At 38.0% G+C, this 15742-nt stretch overlaps 1 protein-coding gene across 2 annotated transcripts in view; it reads right to left on the bottom strand.

Moving 5' to 3' along the window:
- Positions 1 to 15742, bottom strand: part of LOC106914758 (protein tyrosine phosphatase receptor type F) — a 235999-nt gene that overhangs the window by 185468 nt on the left and 34789 nt on the right. Inside the window, exon 3 of one of the 2 annotated variants that reach the window (XM_088014930.1) lies at positions 12248 to 12390. The exons of the other annotated variant lie outside the window; for it this stretch is intronic. The gene's annotated coding sequence lies outside the window, so the exon portion shown is untranslated. The remainder of the gene's footprint in view (positions 1 to 12247; positions 12391 to 15742) is intronic. 2 annotated transcript variants of the gene reach the window in all.

The raw sequence follows: 15742 nt of genomic DNA, 5'->3' as shown, positions 1-15742 counted from the left end.
GCCTACTGTTGACCAAAACAATGGCAACATCATCACTCTATAGCTTCCAGACACAAAATATATGTCGGTCTTTTGTATTAAAATTAGTCTCTGGCATCTATAACTTCATCTGGAGGTGGGAAGGGATGGGAAAAACACCTCTCACACCAATAGTGTCAAATTTGGCATTATAAATGAATTATACCTTACTTCCAAACCCTAGATTTCACGAAAACCTACAGCACAGTTTTCAAGAAATCTCAGTGCTTTGCTCTTCATTATCCATTCAAATCATGGAGAAACAAATGGATTTCCACTGGCTAAAACGCCATCCCAAAATAATTAAGGCAATGAAATATTCAACATAAAACTCCTTATTATAGCGCCAGCACTTCATAAATTTGCAGAGAACAAATGAGTGGATTAATCTGAGTACTAATGGAGAAGAAAGGCACTCTCTATGCTCCAATTTAACTTCATGTCTAAGAGCCATACCTTCCAATGTTCATCTGTGAGATTTCTGGTGTTTGGCACACAAGCTGGACGGAGTTTACAGCATTGGCCTCTTTCGTCATAAAATACGACTTAATGTCTTAAAGGAGGCAGCTTGTACTGACAAAGATCTTAGCTTAAGTGCTCCAGGGAGAGGGTGCAATTTTATAAATGTCCAAAAATCTTTGCTTTTACCTCTGGAAGGTTTTTTTTTTTTTTTTTTTTTGCCAAGCAATCAAGTATTAAAGTGCAAGGGAAAAGTCGAGGAGAAAGTCAAACAACAACAAAAATCCTTTAGTTGTACATATTCTTAAAAAACACACAAATTATTAGAGGTAATGATACACAAACTAACTTTTAGTCATTTTTGAAGATTTCAAAAAGTGTGTGAGCAGTTTGAAAGATTAAATAACAACCCCCAAAACTGTTGCCTTTGTGACGTCAAAGCTTTGTAGGACCTCTGAGACGCTCGCAGTTGAATCAACAGACAAATGTTCATGAGGGAAAAAGGATCAGACAGCAGCGCAAAACAGACATAAAAAGGACAACAGCATTTTCTTTTATTCTACATCCAAAGCAAAAGATGCAAAACCATTTATTTATACTTTTGAAGCTTTTGTTTCCCTTTAGCTTTAGCTAAACGTAGATTAATTAATCTCACAAATAACACAAAGTTCACAACAACTATTTAAAACACTTTTAACCTGTAGCTCAAAAACAAAAGGAAAAAATGTGTCATAAGACCCAATTGGCTTCCACTTACAATGGCTTGATAAAGAATACATACTCCTTGAACGTTTTCACATTTTGCTGCAGCTCTGGTTGTGTAGATGAATCTCTTACCCCGAGTGCTTTAAAAGCCTCTAAAAGGGTTTTAGCTCCAACTCCAACCAGATTTACGGAGCGCACAATTCATGCCGTCAACAGATGTTCCCACCTGAGCTGTGGATTTCTTCTGCTCCTCCACAGCAAACTTGGGCATCTTGACAGCCTTGCCTAGTCTAGTTTAGGCATGCAACCAGGTTTTGTTAAGACTGCTGCCATGTCGCTTAAAAATGTTAGATAATCAAAGGTTAGGATGTAATTTTTTAAGCCAAACTTTTGCCCCTCCGGCCTAATCTGTCTGCTGTGTTCGTTGGTCTTCATAAATGCTATTTGATCAATAATGATCTACAGGAAACATCTGAGGCCTTCAGAGAACAGATGCATTTATAAGAATTAAATCACCCACAAGTAGAGTCTAATTAGAAGACTGTTGAATGTGGTTTGCTGCAATGTACCTCACATTAGGGGATCTTAGTAAAATTGAGCTGAATTTAAATTCAAAGCATAGCTTTTAGACTTATATTTGTTTAAAAAAAAATTTGCTTCCACTTCATTCTTTTTTAGTAGTAGGTGATATTCTGTCACACTGAATTGATAGTAAATGGCTCCAACGCAAATTTAAAAAATAATTTAAGAGGAATTAGTCATAAAAGGTGTAACCCTAACCCCATAACATTTTAGAGGCTTCCTGGAGGTCTAGATCACATACTTTTACTATTTTATTTGACAGCTCTTTGTTCATTAAGAGGTTTCCCATCATGGTGCTCATAATAGGTCTGGCAAATGGAGCTGCATTCCTAGAGGTACCGAGTTCCTTTAAGGCTCCCAACTGTCTGACACACCAGCGTGGTATAAAGTGGGCCACCATGTTGGTCACACTGAAGGACCCTCCTCCTCCTGCCTGAAATCAAATATTTCAGCAAGAAGGTCAAATCCGTGCAGAAGGTCACGCGCCGTACCTCGCTCCCCAGTAAACACAGCTTGCCATCACGGCCTCGGATCAGAGAGGTGCAGGGTGGTTGAAGGTTTGCCTGCTGTACGGGTTACACAAGAGACTTTTCCATGTTCTGATCTCTTAACTGATCCCATTTTCCTTTTCCCTGCCATCTCCTGATGCACTACGCCCGAATCGAACTTCAAGAGTTGTTTCCCAGCAGAAAGATCGTCAGATTCTTTGGATCTCCATCCGGAGTTTCACTACACCTCTGACAACAGTGATGCACAAACGGCGTCTCTTTGTCACCGTGACAAAGACCCGGATTTCACTTGTCTTGTAGATGTGACCTTTGTTGCTGAGCTTAAAACACCTGACGGCGCGGATGCTTCCTCATTTCCCTTTTAAATTTCATCTGTGCGTAGGGATCTATAGCAAGATTTGCATTTTTAACATGCTCTTTACATATAAATCACATCCAACATATGAAATGCAATCGGTTTTTTCCAGCTGTTAATACGATCAGACGGGATGAAAGGTTCTACATGAGCAGAGTGTGACTTCCAGCGATAATGTTAGTAAAAATCTGCATATTTTTAAAGATTTATTTAATACTAGAAAACTAGCATTTCAAGAATTAGTAAGTCAAATAGAACAGAGTATTAATAGAAATATTAAAACTGAATTAACATTTCTATTTGGGGTTTTTTTTGTGATAAACTGGCAATTTATTTTTTTCCAACAGTAGTGATAGAGGTTAATGGCATCCCTGTGGAAAAGGCCTTGAATTAAATAAATCTTTTTTTGAATATTGTAATTTTAGAGTGAAAATTTTAGAAAAATTTTTTTTTAATTAGTGTATATTTATGAAGTTGGGAAAAATACCTGTTAAACACTTAGTTCATAATAAAAATCACTGGTGAAAACTCACAAAAATCCCAATTTATTTTTTTATTCATACCCAACTTTTGTAAGGTGATCAAAGCATGCAGGAACATTAAATTAATTTTATTTTTCTGGGGGTGTAAATTAGACAGGACTGAATGAGAACCAACGTTTATCCATCTACCACAAAGTAGAGCGCAGGATGATGAGAGCTGTAATTAAAATTAGCACCCTAAACTCACTGTTAGAGAACTGAAGCAGAGTGACCAGGTCTCCATAGCAACCATTAGTTGTATTTCATCATGTCTGTCATGTTGCGAGTCTGTTTTACTACCAGAGTTCCCAGAAACGTTACAAAAAGAGCATAATGTCACAATCTCTTAAAAATAATTTATATAAACATTTAGTGAAAAAATTTAGCTCTTCTGCCTCGTCCCTGTGATTCTACTGCCATCTGAAAAAAAAAGACCATTCGGTCAGAAACAACCAATCAGAGCCAGGGGGAGTGTCTTAGCGCAGTCAATCATGCTTGCATTCGCGCTGCTCCTCGCCTTCCTCTCTTGCTCTCTGCTACGTTATGACCGGTTCACCCCAACGGAGTCCATCATGAATACTTAGGCTGGTTAGTCCTGACCATTCTCCACCATCAGCACATTGAGCAGTGTATACACAAGTGTGATTGACAGGACTCATACACATGCTGTGTTTTTTACAAATATGTAGATGTCGCTCCATTCAGTGGTCTCTGAAAGTATACTATCCCCTGAATATTGTGTCCAAACACTGTGTGATGTTGCAGACGTTGATATTGTGGTGATGACTGCGATTTGATTTATGTACTTCTAACAAAAAATAACTTCAATGTTTAAAAAGAAAGGGTATGAGAGAAATGTGTCATATTCAGGTCGTCAGTAAATTTGCAGAGTTTGAGTTCTCCTTGACATAAAAGAGGAATGAACTCAGACGGGCAAATTTGAAAAGCGGCAATAATAAAAAAAAAAAACTCATACAGACTGAATTCATTTTGGATTTACCGTTACACTACACAGGTGTTTCTGCATGTTTCGTCTACCTTGTGCATTGGAACGGAAATAAAATCCTCTTAGGGGACAAATAAGCATTCAGAAAAATCCTCATACAAATTTTCCCGAGGAGCAAATTTGTCACCAGATGGCCAGGACTAGTGGGCGGACAAGCTACCGTGCACCTAAATATGTTCACTGCTGAATTAAACCATCCCCTGTCCCTTAGGTGACTATGAAAATTAGTCTACATGTCAAAAAGCCTAAACTAAATTGCCAATTTAAATCAAGTAGCTACACACTAACCAACAAGCCAGGGAGCAAAGTTAGTCCCTGAGGCAAAATATGACTAAAATTTCCAGCAGCAACTGAGTTTGCCATGTCACATCTTAACAATTAGATCCAACAAGGGCTCTACATCTTCCACAAGCCAGACAGCTGAGATTTATTAACAAATTTAGAAAGTTGTTTGATTGTACATTTTCTCAGCAATGCTTTTAGCTCATGTTTTTTCTTATCTGAGCTAATGGAGCTAATTAACTGTACAAATCGCAAGAGTTATTGTGGGGTTTTTTGTCTTTTTTTTTTTTTGAGCGAATAACAATAGCATCCATTAGCAAACACAGCAGTAAAATACAATCAATACAAATGATTGGCTCAGTGAGGGTCGGGATTTAAAAGGAAACAAAGAACCCGTCTTAAGGGAAAATCCTTTGAACTCTTTGAGATGTGAAGCGAATATTTCCTGTTAACTCCACTTCAAACCCTTTATTCATAATTCATGTCAAATGGAGAGTACACTGTAATTTCCAGCAGAAAAGGCTAAATGACATCAGTTTTCCACGGAACCCCCCCCCATCCCATCACCACAAACCACCACCAACAGTTAAGATGAAAGTAATCAGAGCAGACAAGAAATTACAAAAACATGCTGTGACCTTTCATGTATGAAGGGGAAAGGCTCTGTATACATTTACAAAATGTGAGAAGACAGTAAAAAAAATTCCCATCACAGAAATTGGAGTGTGACTAATGGGTTGTGAAAGAGCTGGTCTGTAACCTGAACTCCAAAATAATCTTGCTCAAGTCTCCATGGCCAGCAGTGGGGGAGCTGACAAGGGGAATGGAGGGACCACCTGCACATCCTGCAGAGCCAGGCCTGTACTGGCACCACCATTTGTTACGCTCCAGATTCCCATTACTTCAGAGCCAGGCTGGCTGGGAAATCTATCTCCTGGTGTCACGTTTGTCAAACCTCTATGCAAACGGCAAAAGGTGCGAAGAAGACTGAAGGATCACACCCATAAGGATGGCCATGAAGGAATAACATGTTCCCCTGTTGCAAGAGGGTAAAGTTCACTAAGACTTAGAATACCAACAAAAAGGGATTTTTTTTTCTGTAATTCAATTAAAAAAGTGAATCTTGTATATTTTGTAGCTTCACTCCACAAAGCCATCGACACCCTGCATGAGTGGGGGTGAGCCAGAAGAGGTAATTGTTAATTAAATTGGCTGCTAACTGAGAGCAGCAGCCAAGCAATTTAATAGAAAGTTGAGAGGAAGGAAAACCTGTGAAAGAAAATAGTACTAAAGCAACAGCAGAGATGAGAGGATTGTGATGTAAAGCGTATTTAAGAATTTGGTGCAGATTTACAATGTGTGGATTTCTAACAGATGGATTGTTAGATAGATTGGTGGGTAAGACAAAGAGATGGATGGCTGGACAGACGGATAGAGTCAATCAAACTGCAGTTACTCTGTCTAGAAAGTCTGGTATGAATGTGGTATCAAACTCTGATGTTCGGGTCAATAAAACAAAACAAACGCATGAGTGTGGAACTACAGGGAGAAAGGACTTGTGGGTGTTAAAATCTGATGCTACTTCTTTGTCTGCTTAACAACAACTTGAATCCATCGATGTTGCATTACTCTCTTGGATTTTAATGATCATTTCCTTTCAGCAAATTCTCTTCATGAATCCAGAATTTTTCAAAAAAATTCATTTCTTTCTTTTCCCTTCATTACTAACTAACTGAGCAACCCGATTATTTGACACTACTCCATTTTATTAACATTTTGTGAAGAAGAAAGCTGAGCTGGTCTTCTGACATTTTCATGTCGTTTCCTTCAGCAGTTCTTAGGGTTTACCTCCCTTGTAGACAAGGGAGATAAACAGGTTTTTCAAAGAGTTTAGATCATTTGACAGTGCGGTGCGAAAACAAACCGCACCAGCTGAAAATGTAACAGATGTCGTCGTTTTGGTGCCCAATAAAACCAAGTCTTCCAAACTATCAGGCCTGAAAACATACTTAGTTACTCCAATGAATTAAAGTGTAATAAATGCTTTTCTGTACTGTATTTTCTAAACACATCCAGGGCTGGAAAATATTGAAAAAAATAGAATAAAATAAATCACAATGTGTATGAACTGTGTAGTACAAATACTACATGTATAATAAAAAGTCAATCCAAAAAAATGTCAGAAATCCAAAGTCCAAGTATGAATCTGGTTCCAAAAGCCATTTTGTTACACACACACACACACATATTTTATATATATATATATGCATATATATATGCACACAGTATATATACAGAGAGAGAGAGATCAGTCTGCAATGTTGTAAAATGAGCAAAACTTGAAAATCGTTCTGATAGGCCATGCATCATGATGAAAACGATACAGCTCCCCCAGCCTCTGTGGGTTTTATGCAGAATCTAGGTGGCTTTGTTTTGTGCAACAAAAGACGTTAACTGGGAGACAAAAAGACCACCTCCCAAAAGGCATGAAAAAAACCCCAGAGTTAATTGAAAGTTCTTTCAATATTAAAAAAAGGAAGATCAAGTGACAGCAGGGAGAGAAAGGAAAAAAAAAAAAAAAGCAGCTTTCAAACCCAGATCAGATCCACGGAGCATCTGGGAGCGGGAGCACCGACATCATGAACCAGGAAAATGTCTGTCAGGAGCTGAAACAGACCTTGAAGAGCGTAGAAATTCTATTAGCTGCAACAATGTACGAGCCTCGGTGGGATTTCATAAGAGACGCGACGGAAAGAACAACGAATGTGATAGAAATTAATTTAACTGTAATGATAATCAAATTTGTATGACATTTTTCCATTGAAAGCTTAAACAAGGACCTGGTTTATAACCAAACCGCCATGATATTAACCATATCAAATATCCCAGTAGTAGGACGGGAGTTCATCTGGGAGGCAGGAATACAAACTGCTTAGTTTTGCTTGCTGAACATGTGCAGCTAAAATGGAAGTTCTGAGAAAAGGAAAGAAAGAAAGTTAGTCATATGATGTATTTCTACAGCTTTCCTTTACAGCTCCTAATTAGTTGAGACATTTTGCTTAGTGGCTTGGCATTTTCGCCACAGGGGGCTGAAACAGTAGATTGTATTGGACATGCAAGCAGGAGGGCACAACCTAAAAGGCTGAGTCAGGAGTCCACATCCTTTCCCCAACTGAAACTGTGTAAAACATCGCCTAACAACCCGCAACATATCAGAAATCCAGGCGAAATGTGAATTTAATGTCACGCTATTTTAGGCAAGGTGAGGAAAATCGGTGTTAACTTAACAGCATATGGACAAGAGAAATGTGCAGAAACAAGCGTTCTTTTAATATTTTATCTCCTTTTTTTCCTCTTTTTTACATCACCCCGCCATCACAAGACTCATTCATCAGTGGCAAAGGCCTAAATAGAGATGTTTCATTAGCCCGTTGCTGAGACAAACACATTTGATGGATTAAACAGTCAAATATAACAAGATGCTTGAACTGCTGTCCTGGTTGTTAAGGGAGATCAAAGTGGGGCCTGAGGGTTTGGTAAGTGTGGGGAGCGGGATTGGTTCGACAGAGCTCCAAAAGAACAAGTGCTGGACCAGGAAGATATGACATCAGACGTGAGCGCTGCATTCCCTTAGGCCTGTTCTTTCAAAACCGTCAGCCGTGTCTGCACCAAACGAGCTGCAAGGAGAGGAAGGCGTAAACATTCCTGAGGAGAGTGGCTTTAATCGAACAATGAGGAGAAACCCAATCCGGTGGTGTTGCATGGTCTTACAGTGGCTGGTTGACGATAGACCAATCTGTTCATTTAGTCTGCACATTTTCTGCTTGGTGTGAAAAATGTTGCACGTTATATGCAAATTAAGACGCCTACATAAGACTAGCAGTTACTGTCACTTTTATCAAAATATGTATGCGTTACTAAAATCACAATGTGAAACAGTAGTTTCACTAAAAACCCTGCATTAAAGCTGCAGTATGTAACTTTTATCAAAATATGAAATTAAAAATATTTTGATAAATATTATTTTTAAAAAAAGTATGTTTTTACATATTTGCTAAAATTATCATTATGACATGATAGTATCATTTAAGACAAATTATCTGTCAAAAATACAATTCCTCTTGCCTTCTACAGCTGAAAACAAAACCACACAGCTCAATCAGAGACAACCATCAGAGCCAGGAGGAGGGTCTTCGCGCTGTCAATCACCCTTGTGTACATGCTATCTGCTACGCTGCAGCTGCTTCTCCACAACATATCCTCCCACAAATGCTAAGACTAGTTAGCATGACCACCATAAATGTTTTTTCTTTAATTGTAAGTTGTTTTCCTGCCATTAGCACATTTTGCAGCGCATACATGAGATTTACTGACAGCACTAAGACTTTCCTCCTGGTTCTGATTCGCTGTTTTGGTCAGAAGCAGTAAATTTCTTCAAACGGCAATAGCAGCTCAGGGAGAGAATAGAGGAGCTCAATATTTTCACAGATTATCTGTTCCATAGTACACTGTCATGACATAATACAAATATTAGTGACAGTTTTAACAAATTTGGGAAAAACTTTCTTTGTAAAAGTTACATACTGCACCACTATACCTTTACGTGTTTTATTTTGAAACAGACTCCTCTATCAAAATTCAAAGCAGTGAAGAGCTTAAAGTGTAACTAAACCCCAAATCAACTTTTTTTTGGAAGATGAACTGTATAAATTGGTCTTTACGGGTGCTATGTTTATGTTTCTGTCCTAATTATGACATCTGGCCTAAAAGCGTTTGTGTTGCTCTCTTTGGGTTGAATGGTTGCTACTGCAGTCAGATTTCCCAACTGGCTACAACCAGCACCGTTATTAGCCATTCTGGTGCCCTAAGCACAAATGGTTTGTCATTCTTGAAGCAGGGCAGATTTAACAGATGTAGCAGTTGAACAAGTGATAATATCTCATGGTCTTTATTGCTTTTGTATTTAACATTTTTCATATTTTTCATTTGTTCAAAGGATTATACGGTCGCAGTGAAATCTAGGTGTAAAACTATGCTTTGCCATGTTATTACAAACGTAGCTTGTCTCATTCAGAAAGGCGCTTCTCAAAAACAGGGCAAATACTAATAGGAAAAAACACTGCATCAGCCCATCCAGGCTGAGGTTTTTAATTTTTCTGAATGCCACCTTGCACTGAGTTTAGTTCTATTCCTGTTATGATTCTGTTTGGTAGATTACCTAGCAGTGTTATGTATATAAAAATTGAAAGTTTGATTTAAACACTACATCTTAGTAAGATAGAACAAATACATAAAATTAAGCAAGTATTACAATAATTTAAGGGTTTTTCCCTTTATATTTCTTCCTCAAAGTCGATGGTTTCCCCCTTTACTTCCAGTTTTTAATCATGTGTTAGAAGGTTTTGAAGGTGAGTTTAGTAGTTCCAGCAGTCTCCGTAGAGGTTTTCTCTGCTCGATGCCAATGATCTGACCTTTCTTAAACAGGCTAACATCTTTTCCATGATCACAGGATGTGTGTTTTGACATGGCTGTTGAAGAAATGAGAATCTCTTCATTGCATCGGTTGGGTTAAATAATTTGTTGCCAGCTGAAAGATGTCTATCCATGCAGTAATTATCCAGTAGGAGGCTCAGTCCTATTTACTTAGTTAAAGTGGCGACACTTTTTTTGACCAGGCAGTGTATTTGTGCAAGAAAAAAAAGGAACAATTATTTACAATAATATAGAAACTAGTGCAAAGGATAGCAGGAGTGTGAAGTGCCTTTATACCTCAGTAAACATATAATTTTTCAAACTAAGAAATCTAAATCTCAATAGTTTAGGACAGTATTCAAAAAGAGCAAACACCTATTTGACCCTTTATATCATCGTCTTACTTTTAAAACAGGAATGATGTTGACATTCTTTGTCCACTTTTTTTTCTTTTCTTTAGTGTAGTTTTCCCAAAATACTCATCTTGGGTAAAAGAACATCTTGTTCGGTAATCTTCTGCCAGCTCGTAAAAATTGTTGCAAAATTTCACTCTATTACAAACCCTTCAGGAAAATCTTTGTCCAAAAGAATCATTTTAGGAAAAAGAGCAACTTTGGGATATTGCACCAATTCTGCTGCAGGGAGGGAGAAAATGAGGCCTACTGCATGACGTAAAGATAAGTATATGACTGCTGAAAATATAAAGGCTTTTACTTGGTAGCAATTGCAACAGCCCTAACTGCAGTATGTTAAGGAGGTGCAGCAGTCTGACAGCTGACAAAGACACAAAACTGAATGAGACAGGAAAAAAGAAAGCATTCTGCTGCTTATGTAATGAAGTGTAATATTGTAATATTATAACGCTAAATGCATATAAATAAACCTGGCTTTATTATTACCGAAATTTGCGCTCATGGGCACACTAGCAATATTAAATTAACTCGTGTTGTGACTAATAAAAATTCATTCAGTATATCTTAGAGGTCACAGCTCAGCTCTAGGAATGTAGTCAAACCTGAGTTGGGCACATCTTCAACCAAACTGGACAAACAGTGGGATTTGCTACCTGCTACTAGCAATTAAACCAGACAATGCATTCCTCTGCATTTTTGGCACAAAGGGGTATAACTCACACAGAGAGACTTGTATGGGGTATGATGACAGATTCAGTAAATATCAGACGAGATACTATACACAATATTTGGCTCATAAAAACAGCAGATTTTAGAAATAATTTTTAGATCCCAAAAGGTTTCACAAATTGTACTCTGAATAATCTATAACCAGTGAGAATAAGTCAGTTCAGCTCTGAATTATTAATACAGTATATTTAAGTTTTGTAAACATTACCATCTTCAGCAGCTAATGCTTAGCTGCTAATGGTACGGACAAATGGTTTCAACAGTGCTTTAAAAATCAGTTTTCTGTTTTTCACAATGAACCCATCTACAGTCCAAACAAATGTGCACACGATGTTACAAGCACCAAAGTTATATTGAAACTGCACTTGGGTACTCTTATTTTGAAGAAGAACAACAAAAGGTCTATTACATCATATTTATCAAGACTTCATTTGATCATTTCAAAATGTAAGCTAAACAAGAAAAGTGTGAGAAGATTGTGTGGCATAAGGTCTTGGAATATTAAAATGCCAAACTATTTCTTGTGGAAGTATTACGAGTCTAAAAAAATCTAAAACTCAAGCGCTTTATGGAGTCTTTTATTTTGAAGTTAGATGGGAAATAGTTCTTGAGGTGCCAACACAATATCATGCATCTTTTTTGTGCATACCACTGACCTGCTCATCTCTAATCAATACTGAGCAGAGAATCTATAAAATACACTTTGGTTTTTTTGTGAAGTCACAAAAAAGGACAATTTTCAGTTATTTTTTAACGTTGGGACCACTTTAGAAATAAATGAGCATAGAAATCACAACAGATTAGTCAAACTGGAGCAAAATGATTCTACATCTATTACAGAATCTTCAAAACAAAGTTTGTGATCTGTCAAACCTTTGCTTTATTGGTGAAAAAGATTTAGACTCTCCTCAAAAATGTAAATATGAACTCAAAATAGTGCCGTCTCGTCTCATGAGACACATTGTTATGTATGCTTTTATCACTATGGAAAACTAGGTTTATCTTGTCCTATTCTCTTTTAGCAGAAACACCTCCACTAAATATGTTACAAAAACATAAGCTGTAGAGGAAACATCAGCTGTGAATTTGGCGGCGATGAGTTAACTTGACCTTCTAAACGTTTTCTGTAATGTGCTTAAATCCACAAAGGAATGCATGAACATATGTCTGAGAAAAAAAAATATATTACCACCGACCTTGTGCAAAGTGTGACCAATCCATTCAACTTCCTCTTGAAAAACAAGACTGGAGTGGAGAGAATTAGCATCTGCTGTATCCCACCCTCTTGTTATATGTGCGGACCACTCGGAGGACATATGATATCACACACGCTCCGTTTCTGAGAGACACAAACAAGGGAGGCAAGAAAAGAGAGGAAGTCGTGAGAGAGGGGAGGAGACGGAGGCTTTTGTCCCCACATTTCTCACGGTTGGCATCGGAAACAGTCAGATGCCGTCAATCAAAAGTGAAGCCCAGAGAATGGGCTGGCCTATTTGTCTAATGAAAAGGTCAAAGGGTGGGAGGTGGGAGTATCGGGGGGGAGGGGGGTAAGCAAAGCAGAGCATTGCTCAGACTGCCATGAGGGACCACCAAAGGGACCATATAATGTTTTAGTTTAAGCTGAGCGAAGAATTATTTTTGATTACACATAGTGACACCCGCTCTCGTGTAATGATCTGTGCTTTCATCTGGCCACTCAGTGCCATTACTTTGCCTGATTGCTGCCTTTTGTCATGCATATGTGCACTTGTAAGCGATTAGAAAGGCAGACAAAGGCAGAGAAATTTATGTTCCCCTGGAGTGTTGTACCTGGGGAAATCAAGGTTCTCTAATCCACCACATCAAATTACAGAAACAATGTTTCTCTTTTCCGACACAGTGAAGAAATCAGCTTAGTGGAGACGGTTGAGTATAACCGCTTTACCTGCAATCCTAACTATAGTTACAAACATCGCACAGATGTCTTTTGTTCCTGCTTTTTCTTTTTGTGGTCACACTTCCATATGACGGATCAAAGAAAGTTTATTCTTAAAGATGAATTGAGTAAATACAAAACCGTTTTCAAGTGATCTTTTTATTTATTGGAAGGGAAAGCCTGTCCAACCCAACCTGTCTGTATTTGACCAAATAAATGGTGATGCTACCAACAAGTCTTTGCAAACATTTCTTTGGGCAAATTTGAGCTGATCCTTTGCAGAACTGTTCAAATTTGGCCACACTGGAGTGTTTCCAAACAATGTCTTTAAGGTCATGCCGCAGCTTCTCAATAGCATTTAAGTACAGACTTTGTCTTGGAACTGCCCCATGAATGCCTTTTTTTTTTGCTCCTAGTCTTTTCTTTCTTATATTTGAATTATGACCCCTAACATGTGAGGCCTTTGGCACGTTAAGCTCTCCTAGATGAGTTGTGAGTGCACTCTTGGAGTAACTTTGGTCGGCCAGTCATACCTGGGATGGTTCGTTACTGCTGCATGTTCTTTTCACCCCCATTTGTGGATAACGGCTCTCACTATGATTCAAACCTTGGAAAGACTAAGCAAGCCAATTCCAGACTGACTACGTTCACTTATCCTGCAAGTTCTTTAAACTGGGGCATAAGGTGGTGCTGTTTTAGTTTATTCAATGTACTTCTAGTTGTCGGACTGGTTCTTTTTAAGTAATTTCTTTCTTTCTAGGGATTAGGTTTGGGTGTGGCTGTGGTGTGGCTGTAGCCAAACAGAAGCCAGTGTTCGTGACTAAGAGTTAAATCATTATTCAACAAGACGAGCATCATTACAACTTAGGGCAAAAGTTTTTTTGTGTGACAATTTTAAGTTACTGGTGACTTTAATGCAACAAAGAAGACTAAGACTATATATGTTATATGTGAAATAAAGCGAAGACCCACCAAGCTTATTTTTTACATTTCTTGTGTTTTATTGAAAGGTGTTACAGGCATTTGACACTACTTATGGTCTTTTTATATTAATTGCCAGATGATTATAAATTATTTATGTAGAATATTACTTCTACTTGCAACAGCTCACTAAGAGACTGCTCTTAAAATTTTGCATAGACAGAAAAGCTTGGCTAGTTCAACTTTAAGTGAAGGAAAAAATAAAGACTTGTCAGAAAAAAGAAAAATAGACTGTGGTTAGGCAAAATTTGCAGATAAAATAAGTCAAAAGAAGTTTATGAAATCTGTTTCAGTCCATTTTTCAGATTGATTTTCTTAACTCCAAATGTCTTTGAAAAATAAATAGATTGAGGGATTACAAAAGAGGCAGAAAAAGGTCAAGTTTTCCAGCGCTGGGAATTGTAAGAAAGAATAAGGATGACAAGCCAGAAAACAATAAATATACCAGCTAACTTGTACATAAATCCTTGGTCTTTTTATTTTTTCAATGTCTGATGATATATTTTCTTCAAAACAGTGTGGCTATGGGATGCAGTGGTGGCGCAGGGGCAAAGCACGGCCCATGTATTGAGACCTTAGTCCTCGTGGCGGTGGTTGCAGGTTTGATTCCCGGCCTGGCGACATTTACCGCATGTCTTCCCCTCTCTCATTACCCACTTTCCTGTCGAACTACATTCAAATAAAGACCACTAGAACAAACAAAACCTTAATAAAAGAAAAACAGTGTGGCTATAACACACTGAAATGGTAAAATAAATTTCATTACTATCAAAAACTGGCTGGAGTTTAAACAAAAAACCAAACTACTCCTATAGAAATATGCCTTTAATCAATAATTCTCAACAGAAACAAGGCGATAGGCTATTGTAGATTTTGTTGCTTTGTGTGCCAATTAAAATATTTCTTTATGTAAAAAAACAAGAAAAAAAAACTTTGCTCACTTTTGGTAAAGTGCTATGGGGGATGAGTGGAGGACACAAACAGTCATGTAATTCAGTGCAGTGAAAACAATGCAAAATGTGAATTTTGGATGATATGTCCCCTTTAACTTCTGCTGACATCAGACCAGAAAACCTTCTTCCACTATGTCCCCTATGCAGATTGTTAAAAACTGCCAGCAGTTCAAATGACTTCTGACTTCTTGCCATTCATAAAAGCTCAATTTGTGGAGATCGCAGCAAATGGTGTTCATGTCAACATTACCCTCTCAACCCGAGCTGTGGATCCCCGGAGCTCCTCCCCAGGTTTGCAAGGCAATCACAGTTGATTAAGAAACATCAGAGGAGATTCTTTCTATCATCTTCCTATTGATGAAAAATAGACTTGCAGTTGTAAATCACTGCAGTAGAACCATGCATTTTGGAGAGCCCTAACCTTCATAGAAATAAAATTTGCCACGATGATTTCAGCAGATGAAACCAAATCACCTGCCACTGCTCTCTGTTTATAGTGGCTGCAGCCATTTACTCTGGTAAAACGTATATGTTACTTGAAGCGACCATGTCAGATTCCTGTCATAAAATGCTGCAGAAAGCGTCTGGGGGGTAATTCACATATGACACCAAAATATTCAGCTGCCAGTGGATAAACAGAATGCTGCCCATGTGTGAAAATGGCTTTAGGAAAAAGAAAGGGGCTTGTGTCACTTTCTGTATTTATGTAAATGCATGATGTGGAGTCAACAACTTTGGATTCTGACACAAAACCTTTTTTTTTTTTTACATAAACCTAGAGAAGTAATTCTAACTAGATAAGTAGGTGTTTCTGGGTAAACCAAATTAAACAAAGGGTAAAA

The sequence above is a fragment of the Poecilia mexicana genome, unplaced genomic scaffold, assembly GCF_051168715.1.
Source record: "Poecilia mexicana isolate PSO_F unplaced genomic scaffold, ASM5116871v1 scaffold_17, whole genome shotgun sequence".
Classification (NCBI taxonomy): Eukaryota; Metazoa; Chordata; class Actinopteri; order Cyprinodontiformes; family Poeciliidae; genus Poecilia; species Poecilia mexicana.
The sequence above is the reverse complement of the archived record's forward strand: the minus strand, read 5'-3'. Positions and strand labels throughout refer to the sequence as shown.